The sequence below is a fragment of the Pinus tabuliformis genome, chromosome 8, assembly GCF_031772625.1.
Source record: "Pinus tabuliformis cultivar Carrire ecotype Pingquan chromosome 8, CPIR1, whole genome shotgun sequence".
Lineage (NCBI taxonomy): Eukaryota > Viridiplantae > Streptophyta > Pinopsida > Pinales > Pinaceae > Pinus > Pinus tabuliformis.
Genome location: NC_142294.1, coordinates 1,529,761,925 through 1,529,777,826, shown reverse-complemented (window position 1 = coordinate 1,529,777,826; position 15,902 = coordinate 1,529,761,925).

Below are 15,902 nucleotides of genomic sequence, written 5' to 3'. Positions count from 1 at the left end.
AGATATGGTAAGAAAAGTCAAGGATACTAACTGAAAGGATGACGGGGTTGCCATGACATTAATGATAGGTGGTTGAGGTGGATGGGAGGAAGAGACATAAAAGGGGAAGGATGATGAGAGGAGAGGGGGGAGAACCTTGGTCTTGGTTTTGGTTTTGAGGATTTTGCTTTGGGGGAGGGATGTGGGGAAAGAGAAGGGAGTGAATGGAGAGATAAATGAAAGAATACAAACTTGGATCTAGAGAGTGTTTGTTTAACTTGGACACACTACACCTGGTTGGACTTGGGCTCGGAGGGCTAGGGAACCTGTGGAGGTTCCTTGGGCTAGGAAATCATTCCTAGTTGGCTGGGAGGTAAATTCAGTCGAGTAGTCGAGGGGAGCATCCCAACAGAGTCAGGAGCATCTTAACCAAGCTATTGGAATATGTGTACTTCTGTTTATTGATTACTTATGTAAATGGTTGAAATGAAATATTTACTTGTTTAATATGTTGTAAATAAATTTTAATTGTATATTGTCATCAAATAAATGTTGAGTTATAAATAATTTATTTCCGTTCTTATTGAGTTTAAATTAAATAAATTTAGTTTGTATTTAGAGGACCCTAGGATGGATTCTCACAATGGTGATGGTGGTGGTGGTGATGGTTATGGTGATGGTGATGGTGATGGTGGTGATGATGATGATGAAAGTGTCTTTAATATTTTATTTCTATGATAAAAAAGATGAGAGAGAAGTGTTGGAGGGCATTGTAATTTTTCTTACTTAACAAGGTTGGTAGTATGGCAAATGTTTTGGAAAAAAGAATGAATGTGAGTAAGGGACCTGTTAGTGTCGGTATCTTCATCCCTCCATCAGAGATCAAATTATCTTGTTGCATTGCATATTAGGTGTCTCACTCAGTCATGCATTCCATTAGGAGCATGGATCATCTGACGGTAGTGGCTTCTTGTACATTTTCCCTCATGTCCTTTACCTGCTAGCCCATTTCCATTCATCAAGATTATCTGGAGTCACCATTTGTCTTTAAATTTGCAAGAGTCAGTTCTAGGGTTTCAGTTTCATTAGGTCTAAGCTTTCATCAAAAAGTCTTCAAAATGTTCACTAACGGTCAGCAGGTGCATGAGGAGGTTGAATAAAGTTCCAGTACCAATAAAGTTCACAATCTCATGCTCAGCAATGTATTTTTCCTCAAAACCTTGTTTTGAGGAAAAACAGAGTATTTTAGGTTTTTATTGTATAAATTCATGTAATTTCAATTCTCTTATATGTAAATCACTTCAGTGGCAACCCTGGTCACCTTGCCAAGCTTCAGCTGCTCCATACCCTGCAAGACAAATAAAAAATCAAGTCATTCAGTTCAGCAAAGGCACAAGTAAAGTAAACTGCCCAAAAAACAGAGTTGAAAAAGTAAGTTACAATGCAAACATTATAAAAGTGGGTTTTAAGAAGGAAAAATCAAAAGCTCTTGTATTTAAATCATCTTTACAATTCAAAAAGCTCATTGGCACTCAAAGAAGAAAGGTTCAGCAAAGTGAAGGTCGTGTTGGAGAAAGGAAGAAAAATCATAGCAAAGAGTTCCAGTTTTGGAGGCGTGGCACATTGGGTGAGAGGCACAACGCTTTGGGTTTGTGGCATGGCGCATAGAGTTGCCAAGCCCAATTTCATCATAAACTCCCTCAAATTGCCAAAATTGCTCAAATCTTCTAGTGTGAAAGTAAGTCAAGCCATTTTCCTTGCTAGTGAAAGAGTTCTTATTAAAATTTATGGTGGTTTAGTGTGAAAAAACTCAAACCCTACCTCTTTGAAATTTCTCAAAAACAATTGCCTAGGGTTTTCATTTGTGATTTTTCTGCCAAGTTCACTCTACCACTCCCTTGCTCTTTGACTCCTCCATTTATTTTCCAGTTCATCCACTCACTCCCTAACTCCCATATTCTGAAAAAAACATTCACCCCTATCCCAAAATCTCATTTTCCCAAATCCTAATTCCAAAATCCCTAAACCCTAATTGTTGTCCCTAAGCGTACACACTATTCCCTAAACCCCCTATTTCCTAAAAAACTTGTCATAATTTTCCCAAAACCCCTCATACTCTCTCCCTTCACAGTCCCTCATACATTCTTACCCTTGGTGGCAGAAAACTAAAATCACCATAAATCTCTTCATACTCATCAAGAAGACTCACACATTAGCGAGCATGGAATCTGATCCTTCATATGACCGAGATGAAGAGACACATAGTGACTCTCCTACAGAAATGCATTCACCAAGGAGACCTCACAAGGGTGGCCAACATATACGAGAGGAGCCTACTTCACTTGCTGAGCTACAGGCTTGCCCTCTTGCTATCACATGCTTCCAACACCAATCCTGTTATCAATTCTATGAGATGGTTGCTAGAGTCTAGTATCATCATGAGTTAGCCTGGTTATTTGTGCTTCATCTACATAATGGCCAAACCACTCTAGCTGGTGTGACATTCACCTTGACACCAGAGTCTCTTTCTCTAGCAACCGGCATTCCAAATGTCGGAGAGCAATGGAATAAAAGGCAACAAATTGACAGGGAACATTATGAGCCATACATCAAGCCCTGTTATTTGAGATAGCTCAGCAGAGTTTTTCCTTTTCAGTACCTGAAAGACTCATATGCTCCCTTGATGAAACTCATAATGAAGTATTTCAGCTGTGACGGCCGGTTTTCTCGCCTATATGCCTATCATATCATATTGTTGATTTACTTTACCAGGGTGAGAATGATGAATCTCCCCTACTTCATGTGCCGAAATATTGAGAAGATGACCACCTTAATACAACAGAAGACTCCTCAGCAGTAGTTTAATAGTATATATCATTTTGCACTCATCAAAATTGTGGTCATACATCAGCTTGGTTTGCAGGGCATCTTATGTGAGGATTTCATTTCGCATGAGTTCTTCACGGCTCCTCAGGTACCTCCAAAAGCTTTTCATGAGACAGGTGGACCTTCACATCAGCAAGAGGGACATGAGACACAGACCGCTAGTGTGCCAGTGTTTGTCACCTATCAAAAGGGCACTAGAAGGTTGTTTGCAGCAGCAAAGCAAGTATTATCTCCACCCGGGGTGGAAGGGGTCTCGCTTCCTTCATCAGCACAATAGGTTCAGGACAAGGGCAAGAGGCCATTAAATGATGAAGGGCCCTCAGGTGAGCAGGAAACCAATTTCATTCTCATTCAGGATGATGACACTCATTTGGGCCCACAAAGCTCAAAGCTCAAGGAGGTCATCCAAGAGCAACAGGCAGACATCAATGCTTTGTCCCTCAACTTAGAAAGAGCTAAGTGGATAATAAAGTACCTGGATCAAAGAAACAAGCAGCTAGAGGATCAGAAAATGATTATGGAGCTTCAAAACATACGAGAAAACCGGCAAGCTGCCAAAAGGAGGAAGGTGAAGCTCACATCACTTGAGCAAGAAATCAATGATGATAAAGAATCTTGGCTTGAGAGAGCTAATATCCACTTGGAAAAGTTGTTAGAGAAGTCCAACAGGGATAAAACAATGTTGAGGCATATGGCCTATCACTACATGGCGAGAAATAAAAGTTACAAGGCAAGAATCAGAAGCTTGAAGGAAAAATTGAAATGGGCATCGAGGAGGCGAAAGGAGCAAGATAGACTTCAGATATTGGTTGAGGCTTCCTTGGCCCAACACAACACTTGATTGAGAACACTCAGCTCAAATTTCAAAAAATTTGGGATACTTTTTGCATATTTGAAAATTTTGGGCTAAAACACAGAATTTTTTGCCCAATGCACCGCACCACCTAGCGCTCGCTTTTGATGGAGGCCTCCAAATGACAAAAACTCAGCATCTTTGGATTTTTCTTGGAAAAATATGCATTCGTACCAATGGCCAGGAAATTTTGATAGGTTTTTAGCCCCCAAAAAGGTCAAAAACACTAAAAAAATGGCCTTACTGCCCCTATTTTGACAGACAGGAAGCAGTGTTGGGAGAACTTAGTTTTGTAGGGGTAAATGGAGGCCAAATTCAAAAGTTCCACTTTTCTGGAAAGTAGATAGGTATACCTTTCCAAAAAGCACACCTGGAGTAGATTTAGACACCAGGAAGGTCTCCACAAGTGGCTGAAAATAGGCACTATGCATAGGGAAATCAGCGCGGCGCATTGGAGAAATTTTGCCAAGTTTGACCAAGAATACTCTGTTTTTCACCTAGTTTCTTGACAGTTTGACTTTTCTCCTTCTTAATGTCAAAATCATGATGTAATTTAATGTAATTTGATGGATCTTGATGTAATTATGTTTAATTTTCACTCATATAGGTAGATTCATCCATGAAAAGGTAGTTTGCAACTGAATGAATCAGTTCCCTAGTTTTTAGAGGCCTGCTGTTCCACTACCTACTTTATAGTTCTCAATTTATAATTTGTTGAAATAGCTCCTAAACTCATGAGCTCGACCCCTAGAGGCTAGGATGAGTTTTTGTTTGCCTATATCTTATGTTTTTTCAGTCATTAGCATGGTTGGACTTTTGAGAAAGCTTGGAGCTTCATTGTATATTCATATCAGCAGTTTTGGCTAAGGAATAGACCAGGGTTTGCAGCACTTTATGGGATTCATGTGGCATCTTGCTTTTGTATTATGTTTCCTTCCATAAATTGTAAGTTTATATGTGTTTTATGTATGCCATTATCTCTCTTGCTTTCTTCTTAACTAAAACAAACAAGGATAAAGGTAGAATCCATTGAAATTGCAGTGCTCTACCTAGGGTTTGATTAGTTATTGATGTTTTCAGTTGTTTGAAGAGGATCCTTGAGGTTTTCTTGCCCTCTTCAACTCCTCACCTGTCTAAATCTCTCCATTTCATTCATTTTGAAGTGCCAAATCAGTTGCCTACCTTGCCCCATAGAGATCTCTGTAAAACTGAGCCTCATTCCCCAGACCCAGATCTGCCTTTCCATTTGAGTCAACAAAACATCTGTATTGGGGTAAAAGGTTTTCAGATCTTCGTATGTCCAAGCGAATACATATTTTTTTTCCTTGAACAAACAAATGAGATCTAATTTGTCTTTAGGAGTACAACTTGTTCCCAAGTTTATGTTTGGCGGATTTGTTTCAGTCCCCAAATTAATGACTTCATATTGCATAGAAGAGCTATTAGTTTTATAGTTAACAAATCTTATAAATTTATCATATAAGTCATAGAATTTTTCTAACCTTACAAACAGTTTAGGGGTAGAATTTACTAGATCAAATAGTTCATCCACTAATCGTTGTTTGCTCACTGACGAGAAATTGTGAATATTGTCCTCATGAGAAATTTCATTAGTCAAAACACCCTGAAAGCTATATTCTAAGTGGAGGAAATTAATTATTTGTTGATAATCATTAAAAGCACACCAATTAGTAATGTTTTTTGGATGGACAATTTAAAAATCAGTTCAACAAAAAATGATTATGGCTTAAAAAATTTAGTAGGAATTAATATACATGTTATATTAGCTAATTAATCAACTTCTTGGTTGAGAGATATAGAAATAGAAGTAATATTAAAAGTTGAAAATTTAGAAATCAGATCTCATACCTCAGTTTGATAACTCCTTAAGTGAGTTGAAACACAATGTATAGAATTATGTACCTTCTTAACAATATTTTTTTAGTTGCCTTAGACCCTCAAACATTCAATTCCAAATTAAATAACATTTTAAGTCCTTGGATGAGAGCCTTGTATTTTGTAATATTATTAGTACATTCAAATTCCAATCTACAAGAAAAAAAAAAAAAAAAAAAAATTATTACCTTTCTGGTCAAGAAGAAAACAACTAGCAACAACACCCTCTTTTGACTTAGATCCATCAAAATATAATGACAAAAGTTCATTTTTTGATTTACTTTTGATTTTATTGACATCAAGTGAATTATTATCAGTTGTTACCAAATTATTAGCTAACATAAGTTCTGGTTGCTACTTTAAATTTGTGAATGAAGAAGTTTTAGCAGCAAAATTCCCAAAAAATGAGTCAATAGTGAAAGAATCATTAAGCATGATTGGTTCATTGAAACCATTAATATCAGTAACAACATGTTTCATATAACGTTCTCTATTAACCTTAATCTTATTAGGTTCACCTTTCCATGGTAACCATAGATGAATAAAATATGTTTGTAAGTATCCTTTCAAGTGTTGTATCCAATGTTGGCTTGAGAACAAGCCATAAGTCCCTGGTATGTCTACAATCACTATATCAATTATTTGATGAACTCTCTGATTAGAAGATAATCTAATCAAAACATCATTTAATTCTCATACCACCTTGACATTAGTTCTGCCAAGCTGCACAATATTCACTTTAGATGGTTTAATATGAGCATTAAGTTTCTTTCACACTAAAAGATACATGGCATTGGAGGAAGCTTTGGAGTCAATCATGTAATTATGGACATTTCGGTTAAAAATTTCAAAATTGAGAAAGAAAGGAGATGGTTTCTTCTTTTGTGGAGGATAACTCTTATAAAGGTGCTTCAAAATATAAACACTATCAAATCAAGGTTTATAAAAACTTGACATATTCCCAATAGGAGTAGACTTATTTAATTATAATCTTTAGCAATATGTCACTGAATTTTCTGCTGAAATATTGGAATTTTAAGTAACTCAAAAAGGGAAATGTTGGCCTTTAATTCCTTAAGGTCTTCAATCATATCATAGTATATACCTAAGGATGATATTTTGTTTTTGTTTCCTAGTTTTGTTTTAGAAATTTTCCTCTTATCTGAAGAAGAGAGATCTTGGTTATCATCTAAGGTTTTGCTACATGTATTATATGGTTGTTGATTTGCAAAAACAGACTCATAATCATCTTTGAACAGATTATGTGTTAAGTCTGAAAAATGTCCAATAGTAGGATGTGTTTGATTTTAATCTTTTGTCTCATTTTTATACTCATCTTCCTCTAAGCCATTATAGTCAAAATTTGATTATGTTCCAGAAATCAATTCTTACAAAATGTTCTCTAAACCCTTAGCACTAAGACCTTCATTAGGGGAAGTGGAATTGTTTTGGACTTGCTTCCTAGAAGATGGTCTAAAGGTCACCTTATTGGATGTTCCTTCTACTAAATTCTTTTTAAGGTCAATGATTTCATTAGAAATCTTATTTATGACCTTTTCGATGATTTAAAGATCAAGGGGTGATTGGTTTTTATTCTTTGCAAGTGGTTTAGACATTGTTTCAAGTTTCTTATGGGAGGATGAAGCTTAACCTTTCAAGTTATCAGGATTAGGATTAAGGCTAAGTATTTCCTTTTCTATAGATAACGCTTCATCAAATGTTGCCTAAAGGGTGATATTTTTGGGTCTTTTAACCCACATAGCAATTTTATTAGGAAATTATTTAACACAATAAACAATTACAAGGTGCTTAGCAAGAATCGAATCATTAGGAATTTTATGTTTTAATGCTATAAACCTTACATTGAAATCATTTATTCTTTCCTTACTTTCCATATTCATGTTAGATAACTTCATGACTAATACCTCAAGAGTTTTGTTGTCCCCAAAATTTTCCAAGAAGGTAGTTTGAAACTGGCCCCAAGACGTGATACTTTGAGGGGTTGAGAAAAGTACCAGGGTGTAGATTTTCCATCAAAAGTATATAGAAATAACCTACAAAATATATATTCATGGTGCATATTATTTTGCCTAATGGCTAACATGAAAGCATTTATGTGTTCATCTGTTGATTGTTTAGAGTCAAGGTCGAACATATGAAAGAATTTGTGAGGATATTTGGGATGAGGATGTTGCACACCTGGTATAGTTACAACATCATGGTCTAGCCATGTAGTGGCATGATTGTTCCCCTAGTTATATTTATTGTTTCCATAGTTATTAGCCATAAGAGGTGAACCCTAAGAATTATGTGAGTTGTTTAATGAGGAACTTTCCTCGCCAAAGGAATCTTCCAAAGAAGAGGATGAAGGTGAGCTAAGTGGGGAAGGAGGTGAATCATATACTCCTAAGGGAGTAGGATGTGTAGATTCATCGGAAGGTGTTACATATAGTGATTGTTTGAGGTCAAATCTCATACTTAAAATATCATGTAATTTGTCTTTAAAGGTAGTGGTAGTCTAATAATTTCCTGCATGGGGATCCAACATGATAGGATCTTCCAAATGAAAGTTAATGGGTGTAACAGGACATTGAGAAAAAAATATTTCTATGGATCTTTCTCTCTCCAATCTAACTTGAGTTCTATGTAGTACTTCCTAAGACCTTTGGAGGCATTCAAAAATTTCATATCAAAATTAACAATGTGTAGAAGTTGTATGTTCGTGTTGGCATTATGGCTAAAGTGTTGTCCTTGATGGCAACCCATTCAGGTGATAGATCACAGTACTCCAAGTCAGGAGCAGAGATTGATGATCAGCTATCAAATATTGAAGAAAATAAGGGGTACGCAGGTACACCTTACATAAGGTGCGTACACGCAGGTCAGTGTTACATAAGGTGCGTACACGCAGGTCAGTGTTACATAAGGTGCGTACATAAGCAGGCGAGCAGTTGAGCAGGGTGCGTACTGTAAGCAAGCAAGCAGTTGAGCAGGGTGAGTTCTGTAAGCAGGCAAGCAGTTAAGCAGGGTGCTTACGTAAGCAGGCGAGCAGTTGAGCAAGGTGCTTACTTCTCTTAAAATCTTTGTTTATCATTGCTGTGTTCTGGGTTTGGTCCTATTATTGTTGATCTGGTTACTACAGTTGACTGGGTGATTCTCTTATACTTGATGATCATTTGATGCTTATGGATCCAGTTTGAAAATTTATGAAAAGTGGTCCTTGTAAGAAAAGAAGTAGGGGGTTGTAGCTCCCTTCCAGGAGAGACTGGAAAACGAGAGAGAGAGTTGTAGCTCTTTGCAGGTTGCAGCCTGCGTACTGGTAAATGACTGCACCAGTACATAACCATTGTAAAAGGAGTTTCTAATTTGAAAGAAGATAGAGACATATTGCAGCAGGTGGTTTTCACCCACATTGGGTTTCCACCTTACATCTTGTGTTCTTTGGTGTGACTATCTGTTTTCTTTGTTCATTTTCATTATTTTATGGTACTGACATGCAAAAATAATTCAAGGAACAAATAAGGAAGATTTATTAAAAAGAATGAGATAATACTGATTCACCCCCCCTCTCAGTATTATTTCCAACAATTGGTATCAGAGCAGGTCCTTCAGAGAAGCTTGATCGCTTGAAGGTAGATCGTTCATCATGAGCAACTACGAGAGAGAAGCATCAATCAGGCCATCGATTTTTGATGGGACAAACTTCAATTATTGGAAGGTAAGAGTTACTGCCTATCTTCAATCTCTTGGTACAGAAGTTTGGGACATCGTAGAGACAGGCTACGCTTTTCCTTCAGCTACTCCTACAGATGCAGCCGAGAAAAAGAAGTATGAAACAAATGCGAAAGCAGTCAGTACTCTATTAGGATGTATATCTCAATCAGAATTCATGAAGGTAATGCACTATAAATCCGCAAAAGAGATATGGGACAAAATTGTCACGAGCTATGAAGGAGATGAACAGGTAAAGCGTGCTAAACTTCAAACTCTCAGAATTCAGTATGAGACTCTCAAAATGTATAATGATGAAAGTGTGGCTAACTATTTTCTTCGGGTAGATGAGGTTGTTAATTGTATGAAAAATTTGGGTGAAGAAATAAAAGAGGCTATTGTGGTTGAAAAGATTCTAAGATCATTGTCCCCCAAGTTTGAATCTAAAGTATCTGCAATAGAAGAAAAGGAAAATCTACGAATTCTTACTATGTCTCAGCTACATGGAATTCTAATTGCTTATGAAATGAGAAAGGGAGGTCCATCAGACAGAAGAGAAGCTACTTTCAAGGCATCAGGCAAAGGAGATTATTATGAAGCAAGCCACGTCCCAGAAGAAGAGGAAGAAGAATCAAATTTTGTCAGAAATCTTCAAAGGGGTTCTGGAAGGTTCAGAGGTAAGTTACCTTTTAAATGTTTTGCTTGTGGAAGAGTAGGTCATTATGCTGCAAAATGTCCTTATAAGGATAAAGGAAAGGAACCTGCTAGATGGAACAAGAAACAAAACGCAAATAAGAAAAGCTACTACACTCATGAAGATAGTGATGGTCTATCAAACAGTGATGAAGATGAACAAGGTAATGAATATAAGTTGTTAATGGCATTTGAAGATGATGATTATATGGATGCTATAGATGTGGATAACCTTTATGATGAAATTACTAGACTCAAGAGATGTATAGAAGAAAAGAACATAATCATTGATACTCTACAATTTCAAATTGATGAAAAGGAAAAACATCTTGAAAAATTAGAAGGCGAGATTGTTGGTCTTAGAAAGAGATTGAGAAAACAAAAGCTATTAATCTCAAGTTTGTCAAAGCATCTGAAACTTTGGATGAGATTATCAATGTGCAGCAGTCTCCACTAAACAAGACAGGTCTGGGCTATAATGGAGAAACTTCTCAAGCATCCACCTCAAAAAGTTATCTTGATGCAGCAAGAAGAAATGAGAAAAAGCATAATGAAGATCATCAGGTAAAGCAGGGACGAATTACAAACAAAAACTACCAGGGGCAATCCATCTTAAGGGTGAACAAAAGCTACAACCAGCCACAGGTAAAATCTTCTCAATTTGGTTCAAGAATAGATGACAATAGAAATTACAATCAATTGGCTGGTAGATTCGATAACCGCAGAAGTTTCTTCAATGGACAATGCTTTTCTTGCCATAACTTTGGTCACAAAGCAGCTCAATGTGTTGCATATAAAACAATCATGACTAGGGAAGCTCAAAAACAAAGAAGTATGACGGGGATTACAAAAAGGACCTATAACAACTTTTCGGTTCTTGAAAATGAAGTTGAATGTTCTATTTGCAATAACTTTGGTCATGAAGATTCTGAATGCAGGAGCAGGTTTCAGCAGAAAAAGGAACAATCCTCAAGCACCAAAACATGGAGAATAAAGGAACCTCAAACAGAAAGATGTGGGATAGCATTTTATGCAGAGGGACAAGAAAATCTATGGTACATTGACAGTGGATGTTCGAAGCATATGACAGGTGATAAAGAAAAACTTGAGTCTTATTCCGCTCTAGAAAAGGGAAAGAAAGTCTCTTTTGGAAATGATACTCCTGCAACTATAAAAGGAAAAGGCATTGCTCAGTTAAAAGAAAAGGTCAAGGCTGGAAATGTTTTGTATGTTGATGGATTGAAGCATAATCTTCTAAGTGTCAGCCAGATGTGTGATCAAAGAACCGAGGTTATATTCAGATCAAATGGATGTCTTGTTCGTGATCTTGATACAGGTAAAACAGTGATCAAAGGCAAAAGAACTCCAAATAATCTGTACATATTTGAAGAAGGACAACAACAATGCTATCTGAGCAAGGATGAAGAGCACTGGTTATGGCATCGGAGGTTGGGACATCTAAGCTTTTCACAAATAAGGAAAGCATGCAAATATCAGGCAGTTCGCGATCTTCCAGATATCAAAATTCCTGACAACACCATATGCAAATCATGTCAGTTTGGAAAACAAACCAGAACTAACTTTCCAGAGAAGGAAGGATCAGCTAGCATGCCTCTTGAGCTAGTACATACAGATACATGCGGTCCTTTCAGGAAAAGAACACCTCGAGGAGAAGAATACTTGATATTATTCATTGACGATTTCTCCAGGTTTGTCTGGTTAGGACTTATGAAGAACAAAGATGAAGCATTCGAAAAATTCAAATCCTTCAAAGCCTTGGTTGAAAATGAATCAGGTCACAAAATTAAGTGCCTCAGATCCGACAGAGGTGGGGAATTTACTTCAAATGAATTTTTCGATTTCTGTGAAGAACATGGGATAAGAAGAGAATTCTCTACAGCAAGAACTCCTCAGCAAAATGGAGTTGTGGAAAGAATGAACAGAACAGTCCAACAAATGGCTCGTGCTATGCTTGATGAGTCAGGAACTCCCGCAACTTTCTGGGGTGAAGTTGCACATGCTGCGGTTGTTATTCTCAACAAAACAAATGTCCGGGTGAACAGCACTCAAACTCCTCATGAGCTCTGGAGTGGTAGGACTCCTTCGGTAAAGCACTTCAAAATCTTTGGGAGCAAATGCTATATCAAGAATACTGATGAGCAGCTTGGCAAACTTGAACCTAGAGCAGATGAAGGCATTCTTCTTGGTTACTCTCCACATAGCAAAGCATACAAATGCTACAATAAAAGACTTGGCAGAATTGTTGACAGCATTGATGTAGTGGTTGATGAGAAGGGATAAATTCCTAGGCAAGTACATCATGAAGACATCGAAGAAGATGAAGGCTACCCCCAACGACAGAATGATGAAGAAGAAGAACCTCAAGAAGAACCAGAGGAGCAAACAAGAATAGAAGAAAAGACTCCATCCAGATATGTTCAGAAGAATCATCCAGAATCTCAGATTATGGGGCAGAAAGAAGCAGGTGTACAAACAAGAAGAACAGTTGCAGAAGCTTCAAGCTATTTGGCATTACTCTCCTCTACTGAACCACAAAATGTGAAAGAGGCATGCAAAGATGAATGTTGGGTGAAAGCAATGGATGAAGAACTTGAGCAGATTGAAAAGAACAACACTTGGGAGCTGGTTCCTAGACCAAAAGATAAGAATGTTATCGGAACAAAATGGGTCTTCAAAAATAAATTGAATGAAAATGGAGAAGTAATTAGAAACAAAGCCAGACTTGTTTGTAAAGGGTATGCGCAGCAAGAAGGAATAGACTTTGAAGAAACCTTTGCTCATGTTGCAAGACTTGAGGCCATCCGAATGTTCCTTGCTCTCTCAAGTTTTCAGAACTTCAAAGTATTTCAAATGGACGTGAAATCAGCCTTTCTGAATGGAGACTTGGAAGAAGAAGTGTACATTGAACAGCCAGATGGGTTCATTCTTGGAAATGATCCAAATCTTGTATGCAGATTGAAAAAGGCTCTCTATGGTCTCAAACAAGCTCCAAGGGCTTGGTATTACCGTTTGGACAAATATCTTCATCAACAAGGCTTTTCAAAAGGATCAGCAGATAGCAATCTATATATAAAAGTTGAAAATGACAAATTACTAATACTTGTTGTGTATGTAGATGACATTATTTTTGGGAGCAATGAAGAAGCTATGAGTCAAAACTTTGCCTTGGTCATGCAGAAAGAATTTGAAATGTCCTTGCTAGGAGAACTGACATATTTCCTTGGTTTGCAAATCCAACAAAAAGGAGGAATCTTTTTATCTCAAACCAAGTATCTCAAACAGATTTTGAAGAAATATGGTATGGAAGATGCAAAACCAGTATGTACACCCATGGTCACAGGATGTAGCCTCAGTGCAAATGATGAATCTGCAGCAGTACATCAACCAACCTACAGATCTATGATTGGAAGTTTACTTTATTTGACAGGTACCCGACCGGACATCATGCATGCAGTTGGAATAGTTGGAAGATTTCAGTCAAATCCGAAGGAGACTCATCTTCAGGCAGTGAAGAGAATTTTCAAATATCTTCAAGGGACTCAAAATTATGGCTTATGGTATCCTAGAGATACAGATCTTACACTTCATGCTTATACAGATGCAGATTGGGCCGGAAGCATGGATGACAGGAAAAGCACAAGTGGTGGTGCGTTCTTTATGGGTTCCAGACTGGTATCTTGGTTCAGCAAGAAACAGAGTTCGATTTCCTTGTCTACAGTTGAAGCGGAATATGTTGCTGCTGCATCTTGTTGCACCCAACTCCTTTGGATGATGCAGACTTTGCAGGATTTTCAAATCACTTGTACACCACCAATCCCCATCTTATGTGATAACACAAGTGCAATCAACATCTCAAAGAATCCTGTTATGCATTCAAAAACCAAGCACATACCAATCAAGTATCATTTTCTCCGGGAACAAGTGCTTGAACAGAAGGTCAAGTTGGAGTATGTTCCTTCTAAGGAACAAGTTGCTGATATTCTCACCAAACCATTGCCCAGGAACACTTTTGAATACCTCAAGCAAAAGCTGGGGGTTGTTGATGCATCATCTTATTGCTGAACCTCTTCTGATTGATGGTACAGGTTCAGGGGGAGCATATAATGCATTGTTGGCATTATGGAGGATGTGCAGAAGGAGATCTTGGAAGTAGCTGCAATATGTCTCTATCTCTTTCATGGTGGATTATGGTTCTGGTTCATATTCAGGGGGAGCATGTTCTGAGGGGGAGCATAACCCTTTGCCCTTGATGTCAAAGGGGGAGAATGAAGCTGAAGTTTTGAGGTTGCCATCAAGTCCAAAGGGGGATATTGTTGGCATTATGGCTAAAGTGTTGTCCTTGATGGCAACCCATTCAGGTGATAGATCACAGTACTCCAAGTCAGGAGCAGAGATTGATGATCAGCTATCAAATATTGAAGAAAATAAGGGGTATGCAGGTACACCTTACATAAGGTGCGTACACGCAGGTCAGTGTTACATAAGGTGCGTACATAAGCAGGCGAGCAGTTGAGCAGGGTGCGTACTGTAAGCAAGCAAGCAGTTGAGCAGGGTGAGTACTGTAAGCAGGCAAGCAGTTAAGCAGGGTGCTTACGTAAGCAGGCGAGCAGTTGAGCAGGGTGCTTCTCTTAAAATCTTTGTTTATCATTGCTGTGTTCTGGGTTTGGTCCTATTATTGTTGATCTGGTTACTACAGTTGACTGGGTGATTCTCTTATACTTGATGATCATTTGATGCTTATGGATCCAGTTTGAAAATTTATGAAAAGTGGTCCTTGTAAGAAAAGAAGTAGGGGGTTGTAGCTCCCTTCCAGGAGAGACTGGAAAACGAGAGAGAGAGTTGTAGCTCTCTGCAGGTTGCAGCCTGCGTACTGGTAAATGACTGTACCAGTACATAACCATTGTAAAAGGAGTTTCTAATTTGAAAGAAGATAGAGACATATTGCAGCAGGTGGTTTTCACCCACATTGGGTTTCCACCTTACATCTTGTGTTCTTTGGTGTGACTATCTGTTTTCTTTGTTCATGTTCATTAGTTTATGGTACTGACATGCAAAAATAATTCAAGGAACAAATAAGGAAGATTTATTAAAAAGAATGAGATAATACTGATTCACCCCCCCTCTCAGTATTATTTCCAACAGTTCGTTGGTAACTTGTTTTTTTTGAAAAGGTTTTGATGGAATAGGATCCAACTATGAACTAGATGTAGCTTCAATAGTAGGAGGGTTTGAATGAATTCTGTGATGAAAGGGGAGTGAATTGTTTTCTTTTTATGACTAACCTTACCCATTTAAAGTTTGATTAGCCCTCCTTCTAGTGTCATTTGTTGACAGGAGTTTTGGATCATATGTCAACAAGGGGATGTGGCTCGAACCAAAGTTCTTCATAGAGCCTAAATTATTCAAATAGCCACTCTCAACAGCTTTAGAGGCTATGTTAGCCCACGACTTGCTTCTTCTTGCGAAGAAAAGAGGGTATGGAAATGCTAGAGTAAAGCTTAAGTGTTATAGCTCCAAATATCACTTTTGATGTTTGTGATGCTACACTCATGGCCTAGGGCAACCCCTCCTTCTAGACCTGGTCCAAAATTTAAAAAATAGTGTTTTATTCCCTATACATGACATTGCCCTGAGCTAAAAACGTGTATACGCGGGTCTGTGTATACCCAACCCGTGTATATGTATTAAAACACTTAAAAAATTTAAACTCCTTAATTTCGGGCAGAGATCACGGGTTTTACCTGCTGATTACCAGTTAGTACCCATGGCGCAACTGTTCCCAACGAATTCCCAACTAAACAACTACATTGGGAGAAGTATAAAAGGCTTCCATGGGAAGGCCTAAATGAGGAGAGAATAGAGA